Source organism: Panthera onca, chromosome A1 (assembly GCF_046562875.1).
Source record: "Panthera onca isolate mPanOnc1 chromosome A1, mPanOnc1 haplotype 2, whole genome shotgun sequence".
Lineage (NCBI taxonomy): Eukaryota > Metazoa > Chordata > Mammalia > Carnivora > Felidae > Panthera > Panthera onca.
In genome coordinates this window covers 169,402,022-169,414,574 of record NC_138339.1, presented here as the reverse complement: position 1 = coordinate 169,414,574, position 12,553 = coordinate 169,402,022, and the positions used below count along the sequence as shown (strand labels likewise).

The following is a 12,553-nucleotide window of genomic DNA, read 5'->3' as shown; positions in this document are numbered from 1 at the left end:
CATCCTTTGAGATATATTTAATTACATTTATAACACATGCATATTTAATATAATCCTTTGTGACAGATTAACAGATCTTCACCATCATTATGTTTAATCCTTTTTGATGTTTTTGTCATTATTACATATCTCTTTGGGACAGAAATAAAAGACTGTTTCCAAGGTGATAGTGATAAAGAAGAAACTTATGAAAAATGGTTGTCTCCTTTTGTTTTCAGAAAGCAAGCATCTCATCTCCTCCATGGAAGGGCAGTAGAGGTATCACAACTATATTTTGGAATAATATTTTAGGAAATAGGTGAGCAGGATAAAGAATATCTACCCTTTTTTTAATGCTAACTTAAAAAAATAACGTTTTATTTATTTTGAGAGGAGAGCACAAGCAGGGGAGGGGCAGAGAGAGAGGGAGAGAGAGAATCCCAAACAGAGATGTCAGCAGACTGTCAGTGCAGAGTGCTATGTAGGGCCCAGTCTCACCAACCATGAGATCATGACCTGAGTTGAAATCAAGAGTCAGATGCTTAACTGACTGAGCCGCCCAGGCACCCCATGAATACCTACATTTTTTCTGTCATTTTAAGATCTGTATTAAGATTTGCTATACTTCCTACTAAAATGTTAGGAATCGTTATTATAATTGAATAAAAATGTTTGAGTTATTTTTCATGTTTTACCTGAGAAGTTAACATTGAAGCAAGTAACTTAGCAAAGTTATGAGATCTAAATTTTAGGAGAATTAATATGCTTCTTATTGGCAACATATTCAGAATTTTTTTAGAAACCTTATTTGTGTTTCATATGTTCAGCAGCACTGCATGTAGGAGTCAGTGAACTATAATGATGGTAGATGATGGTAATATCCCAGTGTAATTAACTGCATGGCCTACAGATTCCTTTGTTATTGGGGAGTGTTGGATATACTTCATTGATTTAATATACAGTGAATAACCGTATTTTTGTTAGCAGTAATTATGAGATAAGAACTAAAAAGAATCAGTAAACATCTTTAGAATAGTCTTTGAAGGTACAAATAAGCAGTGAGTGTTTGCTACATACAAGGATTGTACCTTAATATTTAGATTACATGTGTTACTTTTGCTTTTGACGTGTGGATTTCAGTGAGATACTCTGAGAATTGCAAGATAATGGCTTCTCTTGCCTACATAATTTATATGGTTCTTTAATTTCCTTATATGTGCAGGAACAGGAGGAGAGGGTTGAATTGGAATATATTTTTCTAGGATCTTTTCCAGCCTGATAGTCAAATCAGAAAACCACAGATCTTTTTCCACATTTCGTGCAGACTCGTAATTTTTAAGATATGCTATGAAAGCCTATTAACTAGGCAGACACTAGTCATTCCTTTCTGATAATTAGTTATAGTGTGATCAACAAATCTTTTTTATCCTTCATACTGCCTTCAGAAACAGAAACAAAATATATAATTGAAGTCTTTTTTAAAGAGTGGAATGAATACCTTGATTTTTATCTGACATCTAATTCTGCACAATGCTAATCTTAACATTTGATGACAAAAAAGCATTTAAAATTTGTGTATAACAGAATAGAAGAATTGTATGGTGAATCAGACACACTTTTTATAGCCTGTATCTTCCCCAATTTTTATTATTTTTGGAAAAAAATTTTGGCAAATATTTTGTTTTGTAAGTTTTACATTCCTACTATTGAAAAAATGTGTTTAACAGGTGCCTACTGCAATAGAAGCTATAATATTTGTGTCATGAGGCACCTCTGAGGAAGTGCTTTTTTTTTTTTTTTTTTTTTTTGTTTTTTAATGGCAAAGGATGTAAGTAATCTCTCTCAAATGTCAAATTAATTTTGGGTGTGTACTTTCTTTTTTCCCCTATGATTACGTAGATAGGAAAACTGAAATGTTCCAAACGACTCATGGAAAATATTCCACATCAACATTATTTGTACCATAAATGCAGTTAAATGCTTTTAATGGAATACAAAGTTACCAGCAGATTGTTAAATATGAGAAGATACTTTGTTGAAATAGGAAGGAAATCATGTTTTGGAGTGATGTTTTAAACATCATAAATATTCTTATGAACAACTTAACTAATCCTCTGTAGGTGGGGGAAACTTTGCAGAAAACAGTGTGTGTTAAAATGCATTTCATGAATTCTATCTACCATAGCCTTGCTTTGTTTAATTTGATCTTAAAATATCAATATATTTTTAAAGCTTATTTATTTATTTTGAGAGAGAGCGTGAGCAGGGGAGGGGCAGAGAGAGCAGAGGTGGGGGTGGGGTAGGGACAGAGGATCCCAAGCAGGCTTCTTGCTGCCAGTGCAGAGCCAGACGCAGGGCTTGAACTCATGAAACTGTGAGATCATAACCTGAGCCGAAACCAAGAGTCGTATGCTTAACTGACTGAGCCATCCAGGTGCCCCAAACTATAGATACTTTAAATAGAATGTAATCTTTAAATGATTCCAGAACACTGAGACATATGATGTTCTCATACTCAAGATTGCAGTATTATACATCTTTTTTGAAGTTTGCACTTTTCAAAAGCTGGCAGGACCTTTATTTGGTCATTCTCACTCTCTTTTTATTTCCCCTTTCTCTCTGATTTTGTACATGATCAGATCAGCTTTATGTTTACAAGAAACTATTCTGCACTATAGTGAGGGAACCAATCGGGGTGGGGGGGGGGCTTGTGGAAGACTGACTAGTCTGTTGCAGGAGCCCAGGTGAGAGGCAGTGGCAGGTGCAGGTAAGGTGGTTGTGTGAGGATGGAGGGAAGTGGGGCTGTTTGAAAGCCTCTCCAGTCATCCATGCTCTTCGATATGATCTCTCCTCTTCCTCTCAACCCTTTCCATGGTAGCCTCTGTATCTCTTGCTTTGTTATCAACAAACTGCCCTGTATCTCCAGACATTCTTGGAACATTCTGCCACTTACTTGCCTTCACAGAAACCTGGTGGTTTTTCTTCCATACCACATGCACCTCTGAGGTGGGAAGCGAGACTGTTTTTTTCCCCTAGTACCATTCTAGACCACAGTCCCCTCCTTCTTAGAAAATCCTTGTTCTTTGAAGTTCACATCACCTGGCTTCATCACTACCTCCCCTCTGTCTTGGCAACCTCTAAGTTCCTTTCCCTGCATTTGAAGGCTAGCAACCAGTTTATGGTCTCTCTGCCTCAATACAACCATTAGTCCTTTTAGTTTCTCTCCATCCATTGATCCTACCTCTGTTTTTCCATCCTTCATCCAGCTTAGACACCCTGGCCGTAGTAATTCGCTTGCAAATAACCCTTAACTTCCTCAACCCCTTTAATTCTTCCATCATTCCTAAACTTGGATGAACCCATCCACCCACCTTCTTAATGCCTGCATCAGGCAAAGTACATGAGCGTTGCTGGGCAAAACCACATGCCAAGGGCAGATTCATATCATTCCATGTGCATATTGCCCACTGTGGCTGAGCAGCCGACACCAGGTGGCAGTTGTGCTGTTTTTCTGATAAGCTCATCCCTCTCCTTTTTCTTTAGTGACCTCTGTGTTTCATGACCTCTGTATTCATACTTTTCACTTTCCTTCTCCAGTTAATACTATTCCTGAGTATCCCACTTTTCCCCAATGCCAACAATCTAGTCCTGGTCACCATTTTCTTTTTTGCTTCATCTGACTCATTCTTCAAGCTGTAGCCAGACTGATCTTTAAAAATAAAAATTGATGGTGTTACTCTCCCATTGGAATCCTTTAGTGCTTCCCACTGCTCCTCCTTTATCTGGGTACTATGCTCACCTTTGTTTTCTGTGCCCCACACACTGATTTCATATGAACCAAGCTCTTTCTTGCCTCTGGGATTTTCTTTTTACGTGAGATTCACTCTGGGATATTTCCTCTGGATAGTCCCACCCACCTACACACCCACTCACTCACTGCTACCAACTGATTTCTACTCACTTTTCAGCTCTTAGCTTAAAGATCACCTCCTTTGAGTGCTCTTCCTTCCTGAAGAGTAATAAGAATTAAGAAGAGAGTATACAATTGCTGAAGATTTGTGACCTTTCAGAATATAGTTTTAGCAGCCAGATTGTAGAAGGTTAATGGAAAAAGTTACATGGTAGGAAATTGGGAGCAGAGTACTTGCTCTAGAACTTGTCAGAGAAAAGGAGAGAAGAAGTTTGGTGGTTCAAGTGGGTCAAGTACACATCTGTGAAAATGTGGAAGTCCTGTATGTGCTTGAAGGTGGAGAGAAAGCAGCTGGTATGTGAGATCTCAGTAAAGGAAAGAAAATAGTTGATGATGCTAAAAAATAAGAGGACTTATGTCTTGTGGCTTCAATTTTGGTAAAGCAAAGAGGTCATCTGCCAAAAGTGTGGGTCAGAATTAATATGATAATTAATGTAAATTTGGTGCACTTGAGTCCTAGGTCTGTTTACTCTAAAAACATGAAATCTTTATGTCTGAATTAGTGTTTCTAAACTGAGATTTGGCGTCTTTGGGTTGTTTTTTATTTTTATTTTTATTTATTTTTAATGTTTTTATTTATTTTTGAGAGAGAGAGAGACAGAGCATGAGCAGGCCAGGAGCAGAGAGAGAGGGAGACACAGAACCCGAAGCAGGCTCCAGGCTCTGAGCTGTCAGCACAGAGCCCGACGTGGGGCTCGAACTCACAGACTGTGAGATCATGACCTGAGCTGAAGTCGGACGCCCAACCGACTGAGCCACCCAGGCACCCCTTGGGTTGTTTTTTAAATAGAGTTTTAAAATAATTTAGAATATTCTAGTGTTTTCCTAGTGCTAGAACATTTCCACAATATTATCTGCCTTGAAAGGTGTGAAATTTTATTGAGCCTCAGAGTATTATGTCATTTGTCATTTTACACTTGGTCTATTTGTTTTTTTAATACCCACACCGAATTTGACTTAATTTGTTAGCTTTTGTTTGTCAAAGGAAAGATCTTAAAACCTTCCAACCCCAAACGTAGGTACTCAAGCAAAACAAAATCCCTTTCTAATTATTAGAATTTGCCATGTCTGAAATTAACTGTGTAAATGTATCTTAAAAAAAGAACTTTGCAACCATAAAACCATAGAATTTTAGCCTCAAAGAGATCTTCAGCATTGCTCCTTCAGGTCCCTCATTTTCAGATAAGGAAGAGTTGATACAAAGACAGTGTCCAAAATACACTGTACAATTGGGTTTGGTAGATGAAATCCATAAATTTATGACCAGAGAAATTGAAATGAGTATTGCTATGTTAACTAAAATGAAGTTTTAAAAAAGCAGCTACTATGTGTTACGTGCCTGTTAGTGAAAGGTATAAAGTAAATATTGACTTTATGGTGCTATGAGAGAGGAAAAATAGGCCCTTATCCTTCTCCTCACTTTTAAAGTTTTTAGTATATAATATACATAAAGAGGAAAACTTAAAAATATGAATAGATTTGCAGTAAAAAGCAAGCCTCCCTTGTATCTCTGTCCTTCAACCCCTCCCACTCCTCTTATATATTTGTCTAGAGATATTCTTTACATTAAAAAAAATAATAAAACCACACACTTCGAAGGGTTTTTTTTCTTAACAAATGATAGCACACTGTATATGCTATTCTGTATTTTCTTGGGAAAATTTCATATCAATATATAGATATGCCCTTTTTTAAAGAAGGGGTTCTAAGTTCTCTTATAGGCTGCAAGATGTGTTTCTATGATATAAGGACATCTTGGCTGGGTATAAAATTGAGGGCAACATTTTCTTTTTTAGTACTTATACCACACTGCTCTGTGGTCTTATATCTCAATTTTGCCCTCGAACAATTAGGCTGACCTGATGTTTTTCCTTACTTGTGCGTGATTTCTTACTTTTGCCTAAGTAACACATAAAACATTCTTTATCTTTAAAGTTCCATAAACAGCAGAATTCTACAAATTTAAGGTTTTATTTAGTTTGAAAAGTTTTACCCTATCGTATCTTCGAATTTACATTTATTCGTTTTTCTTCGTAAGCCTTTCTGAAAAAGTATTTTGTATATTCTTTGGATCCCATTTCTCCCTCCTTCATATCTGTTGTCTTCTCTATAAATTGTTTTTATATTGCTAGTCTTTTCTGTTTTATATGATTTCTCCATGCCCTTATCTTTCTTTTTAGTCACATTGATTCTATTTTTGGTTGCTTCTTAAAGTAGCTTTTATCTCTATAGTGTTATTTTTCTCTTCATTTTTTTTCTGAGTTCTTCCAGCTTGATTTTCATTTCCTTCTGTTGTTGTATGATCTCTTCTTTGAACCTTTGTTTTTCTTCTTTGAGCTCATTTTTTAAAAGAGGAGTCAGGTTTCCTACAGTCGTCTTTGAGACTTTGCAGAATTATTTATCTGAACTCTTCCTGTGTTTCTTCAAGTGGTTCTTCTTGTGTTATAATGCTCTTAATTTACCTTTTCCTCTTGATAAAAGTATGTTCTGCAAACTGTATGCAAAGATGCAGTATTGGTTATTTTCTGATCATCATTTATGTGCAGTGGGGTAGGTGGTTGGGTCTAAGCATGGACAGCCCACAGCTTTTCCTTTAATTAGGCTTATAATACCCTCTCATCAAATCTGTTATTTCCATTGTCCTAGATTTCACTTCCCATTAGTTTTTGGCATAGGGTGGGTTCTTTATGTCAGCTTCTCGGTGTTGTAACAGTGAAATGCCACTTCCACCCCATATCTGCAGCTTTAGTCCCCCTTGGCTAAAGAATTACGCATAAACCGTGTACATAGCACAGTAACAAGAATTCTTCAGTCTGTTCCTATATTTCTATGGTATTAAAATGTACAAATTTCCTGCTTCTCCTAGTAGCTTATAAGTATAAGCCATTGAGATTTCACTCATCTGATGATAGCATCAATAGAATCCTTGCATCTGCTGTTCCGAATTATGCTTCTTGGTGAAATCTGTTTGTGGCTGGAGGCCTGAGAAGGCTGGTGGTGGTTTTCAGCATGTTCTTTTCCCTCATTTAAAGTTTATAGATGTGTTTCATAGTTTATGATTTGGAGCTTTGACAGCTTCCTTGTTTCAGTTGTATAGTAACATTTCAAAATTATGCTCATTACTTCCCAGGTGTACAAGGAAATGTCGTTTCTGTATGTCTGTCGCATGTACTCTTTCTCATAAGCCCTCTACCTTTACTAAGGTGGGGAGAGGGAGGAAACACTTGGTAATAAATAAGATCTTGGGCTCCTTTGGTTTAAGCAGTATCTTTCAGAAACTGTGGTATTTCAGGTTTCTTTTCCTTCCAGGTTCCACTGAGGCGTGGAGTTAGGTACAGGTAAAAGGGGCCTTTGGGTATGTGGTTGGACTCACTCATAACTATTGAGGTAAGGAGGAGAGCTCAGACCCAGACTGTCTTTACTAGGCTTTGCTGTAAGGATCTGGACTGGGTACTGGCAGGCGATGATTCATCCTCTTTGGCATTGAAGAGGCCTCTGTACCCATAGTCCTGGGTACTGTTTGCCTGCAGTCATGGAGTCCCTTGTACTATGTTGTCTTTATCTTGACCCAGACTTTGTTATCTCACTAAGATAGGTAGAAACTTCTGGATTCCTATCATGATGTGCTTGGGTCATCTTTCCAGGTTCTTCCTCAATCAGTGCTGTGCTGTTGCTTCATAAGCCACATTAGGATTGCTGTGACACCAAGTACTGGGCTTTAGTAGAAGCCTGCAGCTTTCCCTAGACTATATCCCAGAAGTAGATCTCCAGCCCAGATATTTTTAGGGTACCTGATACCTGTCAGAATATTTTCATCCATCTGTCTCCATTGCTGTCCCCTACCTATTCCCAAGGATCCATGCAAAAGGAAATGGGGAGGTCTCGGATTTCTGATATCTGCATCTTCCCTCTGTATCTTTCCTTCATGTAATCCACAGGGACTTGAAAAGGCCTCCCCCCCAGCCCCCCATGTTTCTATCTGGAAGGAACTTTCCTTCTATTCTTCTTTCCAAGTTAACATTCACATCCACTCATCCAATAGCAGAGGATGCAGGGAAAGAAATTAATTTATCAGTAAGGGAAGATAGAGGTAGTTCAGAAATACCACTTTCATTTTTCTCCCTCTGCTTTTGTTTTTAGAAAGTCAGATTTATTGAGGTATAATTAATATAAAATTTAGTCTTTAATTGTATGGTTTTATTGAGTTTTGACAAATCTATGTAGTTATATTATTACCACCAAAATCAAGATTTAAAACATTTCTGTTACCCCAGAAAGTTCCCTCATGCCCTTTGCCAGTCAAACTCATCTTCATACCCATATCACCTAGCAACTGCTGACCTGATTTCTGCCTTTTCCAGAATGTTCTATAGATGGAATCATACTCATGTACTTTTTTCTTTTTTTTTTTAAGGGGGAATCTCACTCCTCCCCTTTATTTATTTATTTATTTATTTATTTATTGAGGGAGAGAGAGCACGCGCGTGCGTGCGCAAGTGGGGGAGGGGCAGAGAAAGAGGGCGAGAAAGAATCCCAAGCAGGCTCCAAGCTCAATTCGGAGCCTGATGCAGGGCTTGATCTCACAAACTATGAGATCGTGATCTGAGCCTAAATCAAGAGTTTGACAGTTAACTGACTGAGCCACCTGGGTGCCCCCATTCTCATGTTCTATTATATCCTTTTTTACCGGCCTCCTTTCACTTAGCATAGTGCTTTTGAGATGCTTAGTGCTAATTTTCTGTTGTGTGGATATACCATATTTGTCCGTGAATTAGTTCATTGGACTTTTGGGGGGTTTTCCAGTTTGAGGCTGATGTAAACATTTTGCTGTATGTATTCTATCATAAACAAGCTTCTGTGAACATTCACGAACAGGTCTTTGTGTGTATGTATCATTACTTTTCTGGGGTTTTCTAAAGCAGGCCTCCCATTTAGCATTCCCACCAGCAATGTATGAAACCTGCTTCACAGGTTTGTCAGCACTTGGTATTATCAGTACTTTTCATTTTATCCATTCTAGTGGGTGTGTAGCCCTATTTCATATAGTTTTGGTTTTTTCCTAATGACCAACCCGTGATGTGCTTGTGTCACCCATCTGTCTTCCCTGATGAAGTCTCTGGTCAAATCTCTTGCCCATTTTTAAAGAAATTCAGTTGGTTTTCTTATTGAGTTGAAAAAGAGAATTCTTGGGGTGCCTGGGTGGCTTGGTTGGTTAAGCCTACGACTTTGGCTTAGGTCATGATCTCACGGTTCGTGAATTTGAGCCTCACATCAGGCACTCTGCTGTCAGTGCAGAACCCACTTGGGATCCTCTGTCTCCCTCTGTCTCTGCGCTCGCTCTCTCTCTCTCTCTCTCTCTCTCTCAAAACTAAATAAACATGAAAAAAAAAAGAATTCTTTGTAGATTTTGAATTCAAGTGCTTTATCAGATATATTTTTTGCAAATATTTTCTCCCAACTTGTGGCTCAGGTTTTCTTTTCTTAACAGTGTCTTTCAAACAGAAATTTATAATTTTGGATGAAGTCTAATTCACCTATTTTTTCTTGCAAGATTAGTATTTTTTGTGTCCTAAGAAATCTTTGCCTGGACCAAGGTTATAAAGATTTTCTCTCTTTGTTATCTAGAAGTTTTGTAGTTTTAGGTTTTACCTTTAGTTTTCATTGTTTTGAGTTGATTTTTTTTTTAATGTTGTGTTATCGGGGTTGGGATTTATTTTTTTGAATGTGGATGTTTATTGTTTTAGGACTATTTATTCACAAATTATGCTTTCCCCATTTAATGTTTTGGCACTTTTTTTTTAAATCAATTAATCATTTATGTATGTGTCTCTGAACTCTCATTTCATTCTATTCTTACACCAGATCTTGTTTACTCTAGGTTAATGGGAAGTCTTGAAGTCAAATGGCATGAGTTCTCCAAATTTGTTACTTTTCAAAATTATCTTTACTATTTTATATCCTTTGCTTTTCTCTCTGTATATTTTGGAATCAGCTACCAAAACAAAAAAAAGCCTGCTGGGATATTGATTGGAATTACATTGAATATATATATCAGTTTGGAAGAGAACTTCTATCTTGATAATACTGAAACTTTTCTAATTCATGAACATGATATATATATATATATATATATATATATATATATATATATATATATATATCTCCATTTTTTAGGTCTAATTCTTTAATTTCTCACAGAATATTGCTTCTGACTTTTGAAAAAGTAAAACCTCTCCCTTCTGTTTTCATTTGTTACTTATTTTTCCACAGCTTTTTTGAGATATACTTCACTTTAGTCATTTAAGTTGTACAATTAAGTGGCTTGTAGTATATTCCCAGAGCTGTGTAACCATCACTACAGTCAATTTTAGAACATGTTCATCATATCAAATAAGAAAGCCAATGCCCCACTGCTGTTACCCCTCAATCCTTCCATCCATCCCCACACCCCTAGCTCAAGGCAACCACCAATTTATTTTCTGTTGGTATGGACTTTTCTGGACATTTCATTATAAATGGAACTATATAATTTGTGATCCTCTGTGACTGGCTTTTCAGTTAGCATGTTTTCAAGATTCATCCATGTAGTAGCATGTATCAGCATTTCATTCCTTTTTATTATCAAATGATATTCTGTTATATGGATATGCCGCATTTTGTTTAACCAGTCATAAAATAGTTTACTTTAGGCTGTTGTAAAGTGGTTCCTCTTCTGCATGATTTGAGTATGTTAGGTTATTTTCTCTGAGAACCCCTAAAGATGACAATTACAGTTTCATTCTGTCACCCCTATTGACTTAAAATTAGTATCAAATACAAATTGTAAATGCCTGTCATTAAAAATATCTTTCCTTACAGCCTCTAACTTTCCATTTTAACACATAAAACTTTTATAATTGAACACTGACCTTTTTTAACCTTTTAAATTTAGGAATCATATCAAAGCAAATATTTTTCTCAGTTTTAAAAGGTATTTTTAGCACTTAATATTTGTAAAACTATCTTTTGGGAGCTTCTTTTGGAACTCTTCCATTACATAAGGAGATATTTAATTCAGGAAGAAGTGCTAAATAGATTATTTTATTTTTTTAATGTTTTATTTATTTTTGAGAAAGAGAGTGAGAGTGGGGGAGGGGCACAGAGAGAGAGGGAGACCCAGAATCTGAAACAGGCTCCAGTCTCTGAGCTGTCAGCGCAGAGCTGGATGCAGGACTCGAACTTGGGAATGACAAGATCATGACCTAGGTCAAAGTCAGACGCTTAACCGACTGAGCCACCCAGGGCAGTTAATGGCTAATTATCTAAATAGATAATTTTAAAATGTTGCTCTTCTCAAAACTATAGTCTTTCTGCTTCACGGATCTTTATCACCTACTTTTTAATAGTACATAATTTATGAGATAGCATGATATCTGACCTTATTTTTAAAATCCATTTAAGGAAAGTGGAACCATTAGAAACAGGAAAAGGGAAAAAATTTTTAGGACCTACTATAGTAGGAATATCGGTAGAGACTGTTTTATGTTAATTTTTTAAATATTACAGCAACCTGACAGCTCAGATCCTGGAGCCTGCTTCAGATTCTCTGTCTCTCTCTCTCTCCCTCTCTCTCTCTCTCTCTCTCTCTCTCTCTCTCTCTCTCTCCCTCTCTCTCTCTCTCCCTCTCTCTCTCTCTCCCTCTCTCTCTCCCTCTCTCTCTCCCTCTCCTGCTTGCACTCTGTCTCTCTCTCTCTCAAAACTAAATAAACATTAAAAAATTTAAAAAAATATTACAGCACCCTTTCAGATAGAGTTTTACCGTATTATAGTTTGGCAGCTAAAGTTCAGACAGGTTAAATACTCCAGCGTGGTAAGCAGCTCTAACTTAGTCAAATAGTAATGTCAGGTGAGACCCAAGCTGTCGTTCCTTCTTCCCAGTTACTGAAATGTGCTGTATGGACCTGAAGGCTCCTGAACCCAGAAACAAGCAAGTGCATAATGTATGTCCAGCTGACATTTCATTATGTAGCCAATAGCATGTCTTTGCTTCTAGACTGTATGACCACACTATTGTGGAAATAGATAAACAGAAAGTCTGTATAGATGTATATGGATACAGTTATTCTTCTAAATAATATCTGTGTGTCTTTTATTATAATAAGTATCTTTTAAGAGAATTGAGAGAGAGAGAGAATTGTTAGGGATCTTGTGTCTTGACTTTGCTACAGTTTTATTTTGAAACTTAAATATCCCTTCCTTATGTGGTTTACTGTGGATGTAATACTGTTATTTTCTCTTAGCTCTCCCATACAAGACTTAGGGAATCGGTGAGTGAAGGAAAGAAAGAAACTAACAGTACTTTTTATTTTAGCTTTGCTTGTTTTCTCTTTTATATTATTTATTTGGAAATTAGAATTTTTCTCTTAAAAGTATCTGTTTTAAAAGATATGGGTTTTTTGGTTTTTTTGGGTTTTTTTGTTTGTTTGTTTTTTTGCATCTTCATAAGTGATGACTTGGTGAAATTAGTCATTTAAGATTGACAAAAATATGACAACTTTTGCAAAGTTCAAATGGACTTTTAATATTCACACCAAAGAATTTTGCCTAATTAAAGCTTCTGTTTAA

At 36.7% G+C, this 12,553-nt stretch overlaps 1 protein-coding gene across 7 annotated transcripts in view; it reads left to right on the top strand.

Annotated features, from left to right (window-relative positions):
• Positions 1-12,553, top strand: part of PCCA (propionyl-CoA carboxylase subunit alpha) — a 413,047-nt gene that overhangs the window by 305,776 nt on the left and 94,718 nt on the right. The gene's annotated exons all lie outside the window — the stretch shown is intronic.